Here is a 16039-nt window from a genome sequence, read left to right on the forward strand (position 1 = left end):
TTGGAACATACACACAATTAAGGCCCCAGTCCTCAAGAAATTCTTAGCTGAGGAAGGTAACCAGTAAGTAAACTTAAAGCATGACTTTGGTAAAGGCAAGCACAAGGTTCTCTGGGAACCCAGATGTAAGGTGTATAACCAGGAATGGAAAAATCCAAGAAGACTTCTTGGAACAGGTGACTACTGAAGAACAGTGGGAAGTAACCAAATGAAGTGTAGGATGCAAAGATAATAAATAAGCCTTAGGTCAGATCAGAGTTTGGCCAACAAATGAGTTTCCCCCACCTAAAAAGAAAAAAAAACCTTCGGGTATTTTCAAAATTTTTCTGATATTGAAGTTGTGAGTAAAGGCTTGTATTAAAAAAGTGCTGCAGGTAAGAATCTGCACTTCTTGTCATATAGGCTGATTGCCTATGCTCAGTCTATCACTTTTCAGCTCTATGACACTGGACAAATTACTCTTTAAGCTTTTATTTTTTTCATGTCTAAAATCGAGGTAAAAATAGTCTTTTCCTCATAACCTTGGGTGTCATGAATAATATACAAAAACCACCCAACTCTGGGCTTAGGAATACTTTTTTTGAAATGATATTCTGCATAATGTATTTGAAGTCGGTTGTTATGTATCTGTATAAAAGACAAGGTTGCTTTAGAGGCAGCCATCCAGCTTAGCCTCTTGAGTTTGCTCTTTTTCCAGCCATAAGAATAATCAAGTAGCATTAAATTTTCAGACCTCCAATTACTCAGTTGTGCCTTTCTGCATGCTTACTTTGACCATCTTAATGAAAGCAGTCCAGGGACGACAGGGCGTCCTAATCACGGATTCAGCAGCTGACAGTGTTGACAATCTATGCGTGTAAAATGACTAGAAGGAGCAGATTTTTCCTTGCACATGAACATAATTAAGGATTATACCCCTGAAAAATAACCAGACTTTACAGGAATTGTTAAAATTATTACAGTTACAAAAAGTAGTCATTATCATTGCCAGTCAAATAAAGCCCCATTGGTTAGGGGTACGTGCCTGATAGGAAATCATCAGACAGCTGGTTAAAAACACAGGTCAGTCAATGTGAGATTGTATTTAGATGCTCGGTGGTGTGTCTTCCTCCGGCCTTTCCCATCTGACATCTCCCTCATTCCCCACTGGTTGGGTATTGAGGTAGGTTAATCCCAGCACTAGCCAAAACACACACATTAGGAGAATAACTTTTCTGTAAGAAGATTCTCATGATGCATCCTGAAGTAAAACAGGAGCTTTAAAAATCAACAGTTGTTTATATTAACTTTACCTGAGTCCAGGCCATCTTGAAGGCTGGCTGCCACCAACATACAGAGATGGTGGGATGCAGGAGAGCAAAGTGTGGGATCCCGGACTCTGGGAAGAAAGGAGGAGGCCAGCAGAGGCAGGAGGAGCCGGACTTGGCAAAGGGACTCTGTGTGTGTGCCTAGGAAATAATTTTTCAGTGGCTATTCCTAAAGCCATGTAAGTGGAATATTCTCTCCAGGGAAATCAGACCAAATGTAAAGCTAAACACTGGTTTGATTGGACCTGATTACGTCAGGAGCCCCAGCTCCCCACTGTGAAACCATTCTAAGGACCCGACATGGACACACAAAGATGGTTTCCCCATCCAGATTCCAAGAAGACAATCCTGGCAGGAGAGCAGAGGAAGCAGCCGCCTGGCCCTCTGAGTGACAGTCCAGGGCCTTGACCCTCTGACACAGCCCCACCCACACTGAAAGACCCCAGGCACTTCCTGAAACACTACAAGGTGAAGGGATCCTACAGGGGTCTCTCACTTGCATTATTCTACAGATTCTCTGTGGGTCTCCCTGCCTTTTGGCCACACTTCAGTCTGTTCTCCATTTGCAGTAAAATACTCCTTCTGAGGTGTGATTCGTCTCGTGGCACTCTCCTGTTGAAAGTGCTCCAACGTCCTGCTCTCCTTAAAGTAATACATTTTATATGGTTTTTAGAATGTCTTCATCTCTGGCCGCAATTACCTCTTTGGGCTCATATTTCAGGATTCCCCCCACCATGGCCTTCAAGAGCAGAGAGGCCATCTATCCTGCCCCCTAAGTCCTCCATGCTTAGCACAATCCTTGCCACAGAGTAGCTGGTGAACAGGTTTTTGAATAAAGGATGAGTAGTAATTCCAGACCAAAGCAAACGTCGGCCGTTCTTCACACAGTACCAGGTCAACAAGCCAGATTCTTTCTTCCACCTTGTCCGTGCCTCAAGGACCTCCAAAGGAAGATGTGGAGAAGATGGCTGCATGATGGGAGTGGCATCTACAAGCCCCAAACAGCCAAAGCTAGGAGCAGCAGGAGACTCCTTCAGAGGGAGCCCTCAGGGGAGCGTGGTCCTGCCAGCGCCTTGATTTCAGACTGCTAGCCTCCAAACTGTGAGAATAAACTCCCATTGTTGTGAGCCACCCAGTTTTGGCTACAGCAGCCCTAACAAACTAATGCAGTCACCTGCTCCATGTGTTCTTCATGTGTTAGCAAAATGGATGCGACATTTCCAGCCTTTGTGCTAAAATCTAAAGGAAGAGTGGGGTCGTCTCTGCCTGGGTCTCCTTAAGAGTAAGGACACCTCTCCCAATACCATCCCCCACTTCCCCCAGAAAATTTGCTCTCCTTTGTCATTGGCAGATTGGGTAACTCAGTCATTCCTAAACAAATCATTGGCAAGACAGCTAGAATCAGAATGATTGGCTTAAGTTAATCACATGAGGAGACAACCACACAGCCTCTACAGTGTTCAGACCCAAAATCTGGACAAGATTTCTCTCTCTCACCTCTTCTCCCCAAAGCTCCTATGTGACCTGTACAAACAGGTTTTGTAAAGAGTCACACAGTCGGTGGAAGCTGGTGGTTAGCTTCTCACCAGAAGCATCTGGGCCCCAGCTCCTTCCCAAGATGCCTCACAGCACCTGCCAAGCCGCCAGCAGAGCACCTGGCAAGCAGTAGATTCTTGTTCACCCTCCTTTTATGGCAATTGCCACTTTCTGTCACATGCCATCGGCCTTTGTACAAGGTCTTAGTGCCTCTGCTAGACCACAAGTATCTTGAGGTTGGCAGTACTGCTCTGTCCTCTCCTGATACCCCCTGAAGGACATAACACTGTGCTGTGGGATCCGAAGCATCAGGAGGTAGAAATGGCCAGTGGAGCCTCAGCAGAGATCCCATGAGTTGGAGAAGGGGAGCTTGAAATTTTCCAATGGAATAAAAAGGATATATTGATAGAACTTGATGAAACTACTTTGTGATCTCAAGCCAACAACTTTCTCTTCTAATTTGGACCAAACAGACATTTTACTGTGCAGAAATAATGAAGAGATCGAGTCCTGCTGTGAGGCACTATCCCACAGTTCCTGTTCTGTTGGGGCTTATAGGTTGTATTGTAAGCGGAACAACTAGGTTAACTTCCCAGAATGCAACAGCCCCAAGAGGCCGTAAGACCTGTTGGCATAAGCAAGAGGCGACAGTCTTTCTGTTACAAGGACTACAACAAATTGCATGCTTCCCATAGCTGCCTAACAAAAGTTTATGCTCACAGTCTCAGTACGGTTTTGTTCAGTTTATCCCTCCACTTAGTGTAGAGAGCAACATGCCTCTAAGTTACCAAAACACATGCAGAAAACACCCACTGTCCATCTTGAACCAACTCAGTATCTCTATTCCTTTTCATTTTTCACTAAAATAAGAATAAATAGACCTGATTTGTTTTGCAGTTCTACAAATAGGGATAGTTTTTATTCATAAATAATATACCCTCCATAACACCACATACTTAACATTTTAGTATTATTTATTTCATATGTTTTCTGAATTTGAATTCTCTAAATGCTAATTACATGCTCCATTGAATTTGTACTTATAAAGTCATGTCCAAAGCAGTTACACATGATGAGTAGTAAATGCTATAAAATATTTAATCACAAATTAATTTCCCTGTTTCTTCTCACCACCAAACTGGCTGATCATGGTTTTAGTTGTACGGAAAGGATTACTGAGGAATTTGAAGGAAAAATTTGCTCCTTAATTTTTTTTCCTCATTTTCCAAATGGAGTTAGTTTGACTAAATTTTTAATGAATTCAAGGGTTATTTTATCTTCAAAAGTATAATGATTTCAATTATTATTGCTGAAATCATTAATTTCTGTTTATTATTTTCTTTCACGTATTTTTAATTTTTCATGAAGTAGACATGCAAAGAGATATAAAAATTATGTATATGTAATTATATATAATTAATATATTATTAATAATTATGATTATATTACATATTCTGTGGCCACATACAGCTTAACAGGCACATCAGCATGGATCTGAGGTCCTTGGGCGCCGCCTCCCCACTGATCCCCTCCCTTTCTCATAGAGAACCCCTTTTCTGAATTTGATGTTTATGCTCTTGGTATATTCCTTTGTGCTTTCAAGCAGTATGTAGGCATCACCTGAAAATCACAAATCTTTTTGCATAATTTAAAAATTATGCAAAATTTTCACTGTTTCTTCTGCTAATTGCTTTTTTTGCTCAACACTGTCAAATTACCAGTATGAGTATATGTACCTGTTATTTCATTTATTTTCCTCATGGTAGAATATGCAACTATATATTGCATATATTATATACATGCAGTATTCATATAAACACTGCACAATTTATTTTCCCATTCTCCCGTGTGGTTGTTGAATTCTAGGATAAACTGCCAAGATAACTGATCAAGTGCATAATCCCTTACTAATTGCTAACTGGGAGTCAATCAAAAAGATCACCTTGGGTGGGCCTTCCTAAAGAGAATGATTTAAAGCAAAAGAGAATCTTGCAGCTGACTTTGAAGAAGTAAGCTGTCATGTTGAAGGGCCTTGTAGCTAGAAGCTGAGGGTGGACTCACAGGCTGTGAGAAGCCCCCAGCTGACTTCCAGCAAGAAGGCTAGCCCCCCAGTCCTGCAATCACAGGGAACTGAATTCTGATAACAACCTGAATGAGGGTAGAAGACCCCAAGCTCCAGACGAGACCACAGCCCAGCCTACACTTTGACTACAGTCTTGAGCCCCTAAGCAGAGAGTCCAGTTTGCCATGCCCACTCCTCTGACCTACAGAGTCTCTCAGATACTAAAGGAGTGTTGTTTTAAGCTGCTAAATTTGTGATAATACGTAACATAAAGAGAAAACTAGCACAGGCAGATTTTGGATGTTTGATGCTACTATTTTGTGACTCCAAATGGTACTGCTTTGAACACTGTACATTAATGTTCACATGGGAAATTCTGCACATCTGAACATGTTTTTAGTAGTTACGAATAGAATTGCTTACTTTCAGAATAAAGCAATCTTCAACTTAAACGGATATTGATAAATGTCCCTTAATACTTTAACCGGTTAATCTGCTGGCAGCAGTAGGTGATGTTCTGTTCTTCACCGCTCAGCCACACTTGGTCTTGCCAGGCTGTGTTTTGCTTTGAACACTGAGCTGCTGAGTTAACCTGAAATGAGTTGTGTAGCTGCTGTGAGATAAGGAATAATATTACCTTATTTCCCTTTGGGTGACCCAGTGTTTCTGTGGCCTTTAGTGACCGGTCTGTCTATTCCCCTCTGGTCTGCGGTGCCAGCTCTGCTGGAATATGATCTGTGTGTGCCCAGGTCAAAACACATGAGCTCCCTTTGCATTTCCTTGTGATACTGAATTTTTTTTCTCTGCCAACCTTCAGTGAAACCCAGTAGATGTCCAGCCCTAAGTTGCTGTTAGCAGCTTCCACCTTTCAAGGGCCCATGGCTTTGCCCCTTGTGTCTGACACATTAAAAACCAAAGTCTATCAGTGATCATAAATCTGCCAGGCTTGCCTTTTTTTAATGTGAACTGCTTATTAATTTGTGGTCCTGGGGCTTCCATTGTTTTCTTGGGATCTTAATAGACCTTGAGAAGGATGTTTGTTGCATTTTATCCAAAATTTCCTGGGGTTTTTAAATCATTTTTTTCCATGTATGATAAGATACTAATAAATCCACTAATAAATTTTTGAGAATGAAAAAAGAGCACCACTCTGTTGACTCTGTGAGATGGATGGATTCATTTTTGTTCTATAGACATAACCTGAGGCCAGGCCACCCCAACATCTGTCTTCACCATCTGCAGCCTTGCATTTCTTTGCATTTGTTTGCATTATGGATATTACCTCTTCTTGATTCTCTTATCCTTGTGTTTACAGTCCCCTAATCTGCTATGCCATTGAAATCCATTTTCCATAAACATCTGATACATCCATTCACAGTGAAGGCTAAATAAATCTTGAACCTGTTTTGCTCTTGTTTGTAATTCTGTCCACATTCTTTCTGTGATGGAGCTCTGAGATGTACACACATGAACATGTTCACTCACTGCCCTCTTTAACTTATGACATGGTCAAGAATATAAGGACGAAGTCATCTGACCCCATAATAGACACATAAGAAAGAACTCAAATAAGCCAGAAGGTAAAATATTTTATTAGAGATGTCCTGGAGAGTATTTAAAAATTCTGGAAACCTACTATGGGCCAAGCACTGTTTCCAAATACCATCTCATTTTAATAAGCGAGAGAGCTTACTTTCAGGCAAGGTGTGCAAAGCTTTATGAAGAGTCATTTTCAGGAGTGCATGTGATTTCAACAGATAAGATTTGGGTCATGGCATTAGATGAGAGTGCTGCATAGAGGAAAGACAGCACGAGAGAGTCAGAGAGATGGAGACTCACAGGGCATGGAGGGCCACAGAGGAAGGAGCTGTAGCATAGGTCTGGAGCCAGATGAAAGTGTCTTCGGAGGCTGGGACCGTGACACTCGGAGCCACTGAAGATTGCTACTCTGTCTTATGTTTTTCTAGAGAATAGCAGAAGAACTATTTTGAGGAAAGTTCTACCAGAAGAAATGTTATTTCTCTTGGGAGGTATTTTCATTGAATAAAATTCATTTTTATTGACCAAAGACAAAAATTTATGGTCATTTGAGGAATTTGAAGCATCTTCAGGTCAGGAGTGGAAGTAACATATTTTTTTCTGTGAGGCCATTACTGTGTCAAATCTTCCACAGTCTCTTAAAGTCAGTCCCATCTGAGGCTTTAAGCTGAATTACCATCCATCCTAGACAGGGCTCTGCAACAGAAACTAGCAATTTGCTTTAAATTTTAAGGTAATTTAATGATATAGCTTAATGTAACTATAACATGCCTCCACAAAAGCTGTAAAATTTATTTCCTTTCCTCTATAACATTAAAGGGGTTTTTTTTGCTACTACTTGAATTTATTTTTGTGGTGATTCATCAGTGGCATGGTGATAAAATAATATCCTGGCACTTCCTTTTAAAGGATGATTTTAATGCCAGCATGAGTCACACAGAGATGGCTGTCTCTTCCTGTTGTTGTGTGTTGATATCTTTGGTCCAGTGAACTGCACTTATCAGAATTATTACATTCCTTGAATAAAGCATCCTTGTATTCCAACCCCTAGTCCGAGACATGCACCCTTTAGGGGAGGACCTTTTCTGCACCTCATCATATTTTGATAGTCTACCAATCAATTTATTGCAGTTTTCCAACTCTTAATTGCCACATTGCTTTAATATTATTTTAATAATCAATCTACTCCATTACACCAACTTCAAAAAAAAAGTGATAGCCACTAATGAGGAACATTTGTCTCTGTCAGTAAGATGAGCTTCTGTAAGCACATTTTCATGGATGAAACTGGAAATCTGCTTACAGAAGATCGCTGAGCCTTGCCGTCAAAAAGTATAATCTATAGTCAGACATTTCAGCTGCTCTCTGATGGCTGCCTACAATTCCCCATCAATAAAAACAAAATAATAGTATTTTAGAGGATCGTAAGGAGGGTTAAGAGGTATGATATATGCAAACTAATTAACCCCGTGCCTGCAGCGTCACAGGCAATAAACAAGTAGTAGCAAATAATGTTCTTTAATGGCGTGGAAATCCAGCTTCTTAGCATGACACACTGAATTCTTAGCAGTAATCAGACAGCCAACATACCAGTCTGTCAGGAAATGATGGGGGCAATAAGTGAACAGTAAATACTCAGTTTTCTGTATTGCATTGAAAGCTTAAAAATAAGCCCCAATTCCCGCTTAGAATATTCTTTTTAGTCAGCCATTTGCAACCTTCCACAAAAATGCATAAAGCAAAGAACTGTCTTAGAGAGAACTAAGACCAACTGGACAAATTACTGACAGAGTCTGAAATAGTTTATCATTAACTATTCTGTATATGGGACTACACACACTTAATGACTGACATGCGTAACACTCGGTGTGTCAGTGAACCCTAAGACTGAGCTGCCTGCCTCTGCAGATGACTCTCTCCAGCCTTCCCAAACAGAGAAGACTGTAGATCAATTTTTAAACCTTAGTTTCCGGGAAACTGATGGGATAAAATATGTGTGTGCATGTGAGTGAGTATGCAAGCTGCTGAATGCGTGTGTGCGGACTGCAGACCTCGGGGTTGTGCGGGGTGGGGGTGCTGTATGAGGCCCATGCAAGTGCATGGGTGGCACTCTATATAATCTTCCACTGTGTGGAACAAAAGGGTTTGGAAAACAGTGCAGGTGGGGACTAGATTCAGAAAGAACCGTGGTAGCTAGTTCAGGCTTAAGTCTGTAGTATTGCCTTTGTTGTTTTTGCTATTATTTTAGTTCATTTGCATATAATGCCACTCAGAATCCCAGGGAAAAAGGCAAAGGGCAACAGACAAAAATTCCCACCTCGATCCAACAGAAAGGTACTGGATAAATTTCTGCAAGAAAAACTCCAGAAATCTAACAATTACATGTGCATATTAATATGAAAGACCAAGAAGAGAATTCCGCTAACAGTGTAGACAAATGCCCCATTTCCTGTCTCTGGACAAGCTGCACTCGTTTCAGATTGAGGGAAAAGAGGAAGTAAAATCAACAGGGGATGATGAATCAGCGCAGCACAGTAAGGCGAGGGGACACGAACTCGGAGCGTGAGGAGAAATGTACTTCCGCATCCTGCAACTGGATGGAAGTTATTAAAGTCGTCTTGAAACTGATGCCAATTCAATTATACATGAAAACAAGTGTTTACTATGCCTCATTCCAAAAAGAATGTAATGTGCCCAACGAGGGTTACAGTCAGGCCAGCTAAATTTAAGCAGAATTTAAAAAGAATTCATCTAAAGGGAAAACAAAATCGAAATTACGATGGAATCAAAAATGAAGCCCAAAACACAAAGCCTCACCATGAGGATGGTCCATGTTTCTCCGAGTTTGGACACAAGTATGACTCTGATTTTTCTAGCAAATACACACTTACATAGATAGGCAAACAGTGATTCTGAGGTAAAACAAACTAGTTCCTAGAGAAACATAATTATTCTTGATTAAGTATAGAAAGACACTTCCCAGAGGTCATTGTTACAAATAGTAATTACCCTATGTGAATACTGTATAGATGTGAGGCCCTTAAAACAGGAACTTTTATAGGTGTGCATAGATGTACACATGTGCATACATAGACATCCACAGACATCTACTGCCATCCCCCAAAACAACCCTATTAAGGAAGTATTCTCCCCCCATTATAGATGTTATTTTAAAAAAGCAATAAAGAGCATCATCAAAAATTGGTGAGAACCAACAAGAAAATGTGTAAGGTTGCAATAATTATAAGAGTATAATTTAGGGTTAGCATACAGATGAATGGGCAAATATGTATATTCATTAAAAACATGACAAAGAAAATAGCACAATGAATGATTAAAAGACTACTTAATATCAAACAAGTAATGTTGGGGATACCAGAGCCCCCTCATGCTATGTGCCAAAATACTTTCCTGAAAAATCAGAGCAAGGATATTTGAAATGTGAAAATGTAGAAAGCAAAAAAATATATCTTTAATCTTGGTGGTCAAGGACTTTCTAGGCCTAAAAGGATTTGTATTTTCAAACAAGTCAAAAATAAACACCATAAAAAAATTTTAAAAACAAAGGAAAATATGAAGATACCACCTTAATTTATAATGCAGAAAATGTCAAGTGGACAAGATTTGTTCATCATTTTTGGTTTTGGCTAATGGTGATGCACGCAGCTGGCAGAAAGCCACGTACATATTGCACATGGCAGTGAACAGTTGTGTGACTTTTCTGGAAATCAGTTTTTCATTATGAATCAAGACCCCACAAAAAACATTTTTACTCTTTGATCTAGTAATTGCATATCTAGACATCTTCTCCAAGAGAGTAACCAAAGATGTGCACAAAGATTGATCTTCAAAAAATTCTCTTTGTGGCATTAGTTACCATTGCAGGCATTTTGAAACAACTTAACTGTCCAAGCACAACAGAATGCCTAAATGAATTTTCAATGTGGTGGCATATCTACAGTCATCAAAACTGTATTTTTACAGACTAATGAGCTGAGTCATGAGTGACGTTGTGTTGATGACAAAATATTTATCAAAAAACATAATAAAATGTGTATTTGTGGCTGAATTCACTTTTATTTCAAATACATTCATATCTAGAAAAAACTGGTAAAATACTATGGATTTATTTCTCTGTATCTATTCTTAACAGAGATATACAAGTTACATAATAAGACTAATTTTACTTATACAATAAGACTAATTTTAGTGTATGACTTGTAAAATCAGCTTTATTAAAGTCAAATAATTTCAATTAAATATTCATTTGTAAACAGCTACTAGATTTATTTTCAAGGTATTAGAATACTAAATAAGTACTATCAAAATAGAAGCAAAGCTTTGAAATTTATGTAATAGAAAAGAGCAGACAATATTATTTGCAGTAAAGCTATTTGTGAACTTCAGTGGTGGAGAGAAATGAGAAATCAGAGTCCATTAAAATAGAGCAAATAATAGGCAAACTCCATTTCTAAAGTATAGGCTTTTTTAATAAGCAAAACCATAAACATTTCCTAACCCAGCTGCTTTTTATTTGAAGCCAAGTAAAAAAAAACCTTGTTCTTGTCCATATTTATGCAAACAGATAGTAAGAAAACAGTGTGTAATTTCCTGTGTAGACTGTGGTACTTCAGTTACAGAAGTTTTCTTAATAAATTCTCAACTTGCTTAACAACAGGACACACATCTCTGTTTTTAGGAGCAATGTCTATTTTGAATATGTTACTGAATCTTTATTGCACCAAAAGTAAAATGTCAACTTTCATCTGCAATTTTATAGCATGTATTTGCCAGTGAAACACAGCATTTAAATCATGAAAATTTAATATGACTGACATTAGCAAAATCGCTAATTAAGAAATAGGACATAAATACTCCAAGAAACTTGACAGTCTGTTCTACGAAGAAAATTAATTCAGAAGTCTCCTATTTGCATAAATCTCCAGGTCTCATTTTCGCAGCTGTTTGTTCTGTCAGCTCGATGGTTGCATTTCAAAATTATTTTAACATAATCGGTGGGAAGTATACCTTTCAACTAAAAATACCATGCGCTGCAGGGAAGATTGTTAGGGGAAAAATAGAAGTTCTTTCAGTTCATCTTGATATTTTTTCCTGAAGATAAATGTTTCTAATATAGGACTTTAACATTTAAGGTTGAAATGATTAGAGTATTTTTATTATTAAAGTAAATTAAAATTCTGTAATCGTAGATTCTCACGAAAACGAAAAGGTTATGTCCTTTTCATATGGAAAATGTTAACGAGTCGGGCTTATTTTAGCAAAGAAAAAAATACTGGAGACATCTATTTTTCATTAATCAGTTGAGCATAATGTGGAGTTTCAGATCTGTGCCCAGCACCCGGCAAGACAGAGGAGGTAACAGTTTTAAATATTATTTAGACCAGGCCTGTGTATTATTTGTTATAGTAATTTAGATAATGAAAGGAGACCGGAAATTGTTAGATCTTAAGATGTCTTTGTACCTGTAATGTCTGAAAGGACAGCAGGAATTTGAAATCAATAGATCCCAGCCTAGACACCAGACAGCCTGTTAGCTTCCTGCCAGCCTAGGTTAACCCTTTAAGACCTCTGCACCTCAGTCCACATCAGCAATAAGAGCTACAATATGTAGAGTAACTAATTCACAGTTATTGCTACAATTACTCTAAATGATGGACAATTAACTGCTCTGGGAGCTGTGAAGCACCACATAAATGGTAGTCATGGCTCAGTGTCACGTCTCACATTGTTTTAATCTTACCCTGAAAAAATCCTAGAAAACTGTACAAATCCATGATTGTGTCTACATTGTCATTTATGGTGTTACATATAGAAGTTAACCCAAGCCTGGCCATTTAAAGGGAAAGAAAAGAGGTGATCAGATACAGCTACATACATTTTCCTAACCAGATAAAATTCACTGGTTTTTGCAAATGAGCTTCTGCCATCTTTCCTTTTACTCTTGAAATTACATTTAAGTGTAGATTCTACTTAAAGTAATTTGCTGCTGGAATAGGCATACCGTTCTGAGGTATGCTTTGCTGCTAATTGCGTTCAAGCTCATTTTGACATTTAAGGCCAATTACATTAGTTTCCATTCAGTAAGACTTTTCCTTAGTAGTCTAAAATTTGACCAATAAACAGCTTTTTCCCATCTCTTTTTATCATTTAAATGGCATGCTTGTCAACAAGCATACTTTAGGAATTATAAAAGCAAAATAAATAACATGGGTCCCTGTTGAAAAAAAATGGAAAAACTGCTTGGTCTTTCTTAGCAATATACAAGACAGTCACAGAACTAATTGAAACCACCAGTGTTGACTTTTTTTCTTTCTAAATCGCAAGAAATAAGATGTAATCATTTTACAGAGATGTTAAATATTTTAAATGTTTCACTTCTATTAAAGCAAAGGTGATTGATTTGAACAGATCTGAAACTCTAAGAGTTCATACATGTAAAAAGATGCATATGTGGCTCCAAAAACTTTATGTTTTAAAAGGCATTAATAACTAAGCTCTCTAGAACAGTCCCTAAAACCAAATTTGGTCAACGTTCTATTGTCTTTTAAGATTTCAGTGTACGTTAAGGCTCAGAGCACAGCACCTATTTTATTTTGCTCCCTGTTGTCAGTCCACTTGCTAACACAGGGAATTTACCGTTTATTCAGTAAATACTCTGATGAGTTGGCAGCACCAAAGGCAATTTATAGTTATTTATTAATGTGACCTCAATGTATAGAGCAAGAGGAGGTCTTGGGAAAACTGCATATGAAAATAGGTTTAAAATGTCAGAAAACAAAAGGCTATGGGGAGGGGCTAGTAACCCTACCAGTTATTAAAATGTACAATTACTAGGCAGTTTGGAGATGAAATACATTGATGGAGAAGACTAGAAAGTTTAGCAATAGAGCTGAAGGTGTATGAGTATGTATACATGATAAAGGGGATATTTCAAATTAGTGAAGAAAAGAGATTTTTCAGTTATATTGGGCTGAATCTACTGATCACCTATTGAAAAATAAGATTAATGCCTGTCTCATTCCTTATACCGAAATAAATTCCAGACTTAAACAGCAATTTCTGGTTCATGTTAAACATAATAAAATTCAAAAACTGCTGCATTAAAGTGTGGGTACATTTATGTCTAATCTTGCAGTGAGAGAAGTATTTTTAAGCAAAATAAAAATACCTTAAAGGAGTAGTATATAAGACCATATAGAAATATAAAATACGTGTTTGCAAGAATACCATAAATAGATAAGGAAAAATGAATGAAACATATATGACTGACAGATTAGTTTCCTTAATTTATAAAGAGCTGGTGGAAACCAGTAAGGAAAGGATAAACTGTCAGGAGGATAGGAAAATGGCATAACATGAACCAATAGCTCGGAGGAAAGAAACAACTTCCTCTAGACCTTTCTCACCCACTTCTCTGCCATTTAAATCCTGTGCATCATCATCCTGAAAGCCAGCTGCTATCATTCCCCCCAAACTGTTCTTGCTTCACCCGAGAGGAATACACTGGTCCTTCTGACCTGCTCCTTAAGAGCGTCGCTGTGTTTCTCTTCTACATTATGTTTTTCATTCTTCTTTTTCTTGGAGTTGACCATGTTCATCTTTTTCTTCTACTCTTGATTATAAATTGCTTAAGAGATGAAACTATGTCTTCCTCATGTCAGTCTCCAAGACATCAAACCTTCGGTAGCCACTAATAATCCATGTTTGAATAAATAAACTAAATGGTTTCTACAGGGAGCACAGATCCTGTGGATGACATATATCGATTCACATATTGAAGTATCATTGGCAATTCAATTTCTGAACAAAATCTCAATAAAATTGATGAGACACCCTTCATGCAGGACACAAATTAATTTTCAGCCTGTAATAGAAGTATCTCATGGCCCTACCATTACTGGCTTATTCACATAAGCAGCAATAAACACACCAATTGCATTATAACAGAAAGTTTTGTTCTCAAATCTAATTCACAGCATCTCACAGTATGGACTTTCAGGTGGCTGAGCTATGCAGAAATGAGGGGTTTCTCTTTGGGGGCTCTGAGAAGAGTAGAGGATAACCCAGGCATTCTTGCCCTCATTGCTTATCTCACAGCAACTGGTTACAATCCCACAGCTCCTGTTCCCAAGCACTTACCGAATGAATAATAGCTGAGTATTCATGAAAACTAATGCAGTAGCTGAAAATAAATTAAGTTGGTTTGTGCCCAAGAGAGCTGAAAGGTGCTCCTGAACTTTTGGTCTTCAGGTGCTAAGAATAAATCTGTTGGACTTAATCACAAGCTTTACTAACACTTTTGGGGAAAGAAATCCATGTCCAGTAAAATTCCTTTTATACTGGTAGGGGTGTTAATGCTCCCCCAGTTGCTCTTGAGTCTGTAGGATATACACACACTTTCACACCAGTAACATCTCCACTGAAGAAAATGCACAATCTGATATTTTTATGTGAATCATCTCTGGAACTTGTGTTCCTTGCCTTTGGATGTTATAAGTATTCAACAGGAAAAGAAAAATGCAGGAAAAAAAAGTAGCTGCCCTCAGTGGTAAGTTCTGGCGAACTTACAAGGTTAAAGGATGTGTTGCAAATTCTCTGAAGCAGTTTCAGGATGAGGTAGACCTAAATATTCTCTTAGGTGCCCTGGCAAGAAAAGCATTATATTGTCCTCGGCAATGCTGAGTTCAAATAACAACAGCAAGATCCCTCGTACTTTCATGAACAAAGCACTGTGGGGTAATAAAATCACAGAAAAATTAAATCCAGGAGAAGTTAAGTGTTTCATACATGGACAAAGGGTAACTGGGAAAACATATCTCCTAGTTCAAGATGCGCTTAGCAACCCATTGCTCCTTTGTTCAAACAGGTCCACTATGTGCTGGGCGTTGAGCGTTGAACTTCTAAAAAAGCTAATTTAATTATCCTCGGTAAAGGAAACTCCTGGAAGAGCTTGCTGTGTGATGAGGCCTGGGAATTAGTAGGTTCAAGACCTCACTGAACTCAGGATGCAATACTTGGAAAAATACTTACTTTAGAGTCATGATGGCCGAGTGCTCATTCTGTCAGCACCACAAATAATAGAGTAGCTTGGGGCTCATTGCCTGTCATCTGTAAGCCTCATTTTCCTTATCTGCAAGTATAAAGAGATTAGATTATCTATAGGGTCCATTTCAGCTCTAAGAGCCTACCAGTGTAAAAGGGTTTTTACCTTGGGCTCTGTCTGTCTTTGTACCTTCCTGAGCTTCATTTCTTAGAATCCCAGTACCTGGTAGTTCAGTTCACATCTTCACTAAAGCCAATAAAGACATTTTTAAAGCATCCCTACATCCCAATCATCAACTTTCCTCAGAAATCATTGGTTCTTATTAAGAAGCATGCATTGACCACTAATGTCTACTGGGTCAGAGAAGTATGTATAGTCATATACTTAATAAGAAAAAGTTATAAGAATGGAACTAACCAAAGATCTTTGCAGAGAGACTGTGAGTCCTTTTGCTTGGCTGGATTTTGCTGGAATCCTGTTTCTTTTCAGCCCCCGTGGTCTTCACTCTGTACCTTGAAAAGAAATTTTAAA

The 16039-nt window shown here is 38.5% G+C and overlaps 1 protein-coding gene across 6 annotated transcripts in view; it reads left to right on the plus strand.

Moving 5' to 3' along the window:
• NALCN (sodium leak channel, non-selective) overlaps nucleotides 1–16039 on the plus strand; it is a 281692-nt gene that overhangs the window by 150745 nt on the left and 114908 nt on the right. The window lies entirely within an intron of this gene.

The sequence above is a fragment of the Manis javanica genome, chromosome 9, assembly GCF_040802235.1.
Source record: "Manis javanica isolate MJ-LG chromosome 9, MJ_LKY, whole genome shotgun sequence".
Taxonomy (NCBI): Eukaryota; Metazoa; Chordata; class Mammalia; order Pholidota; family Manidae; genus Manis; species Manis javanica.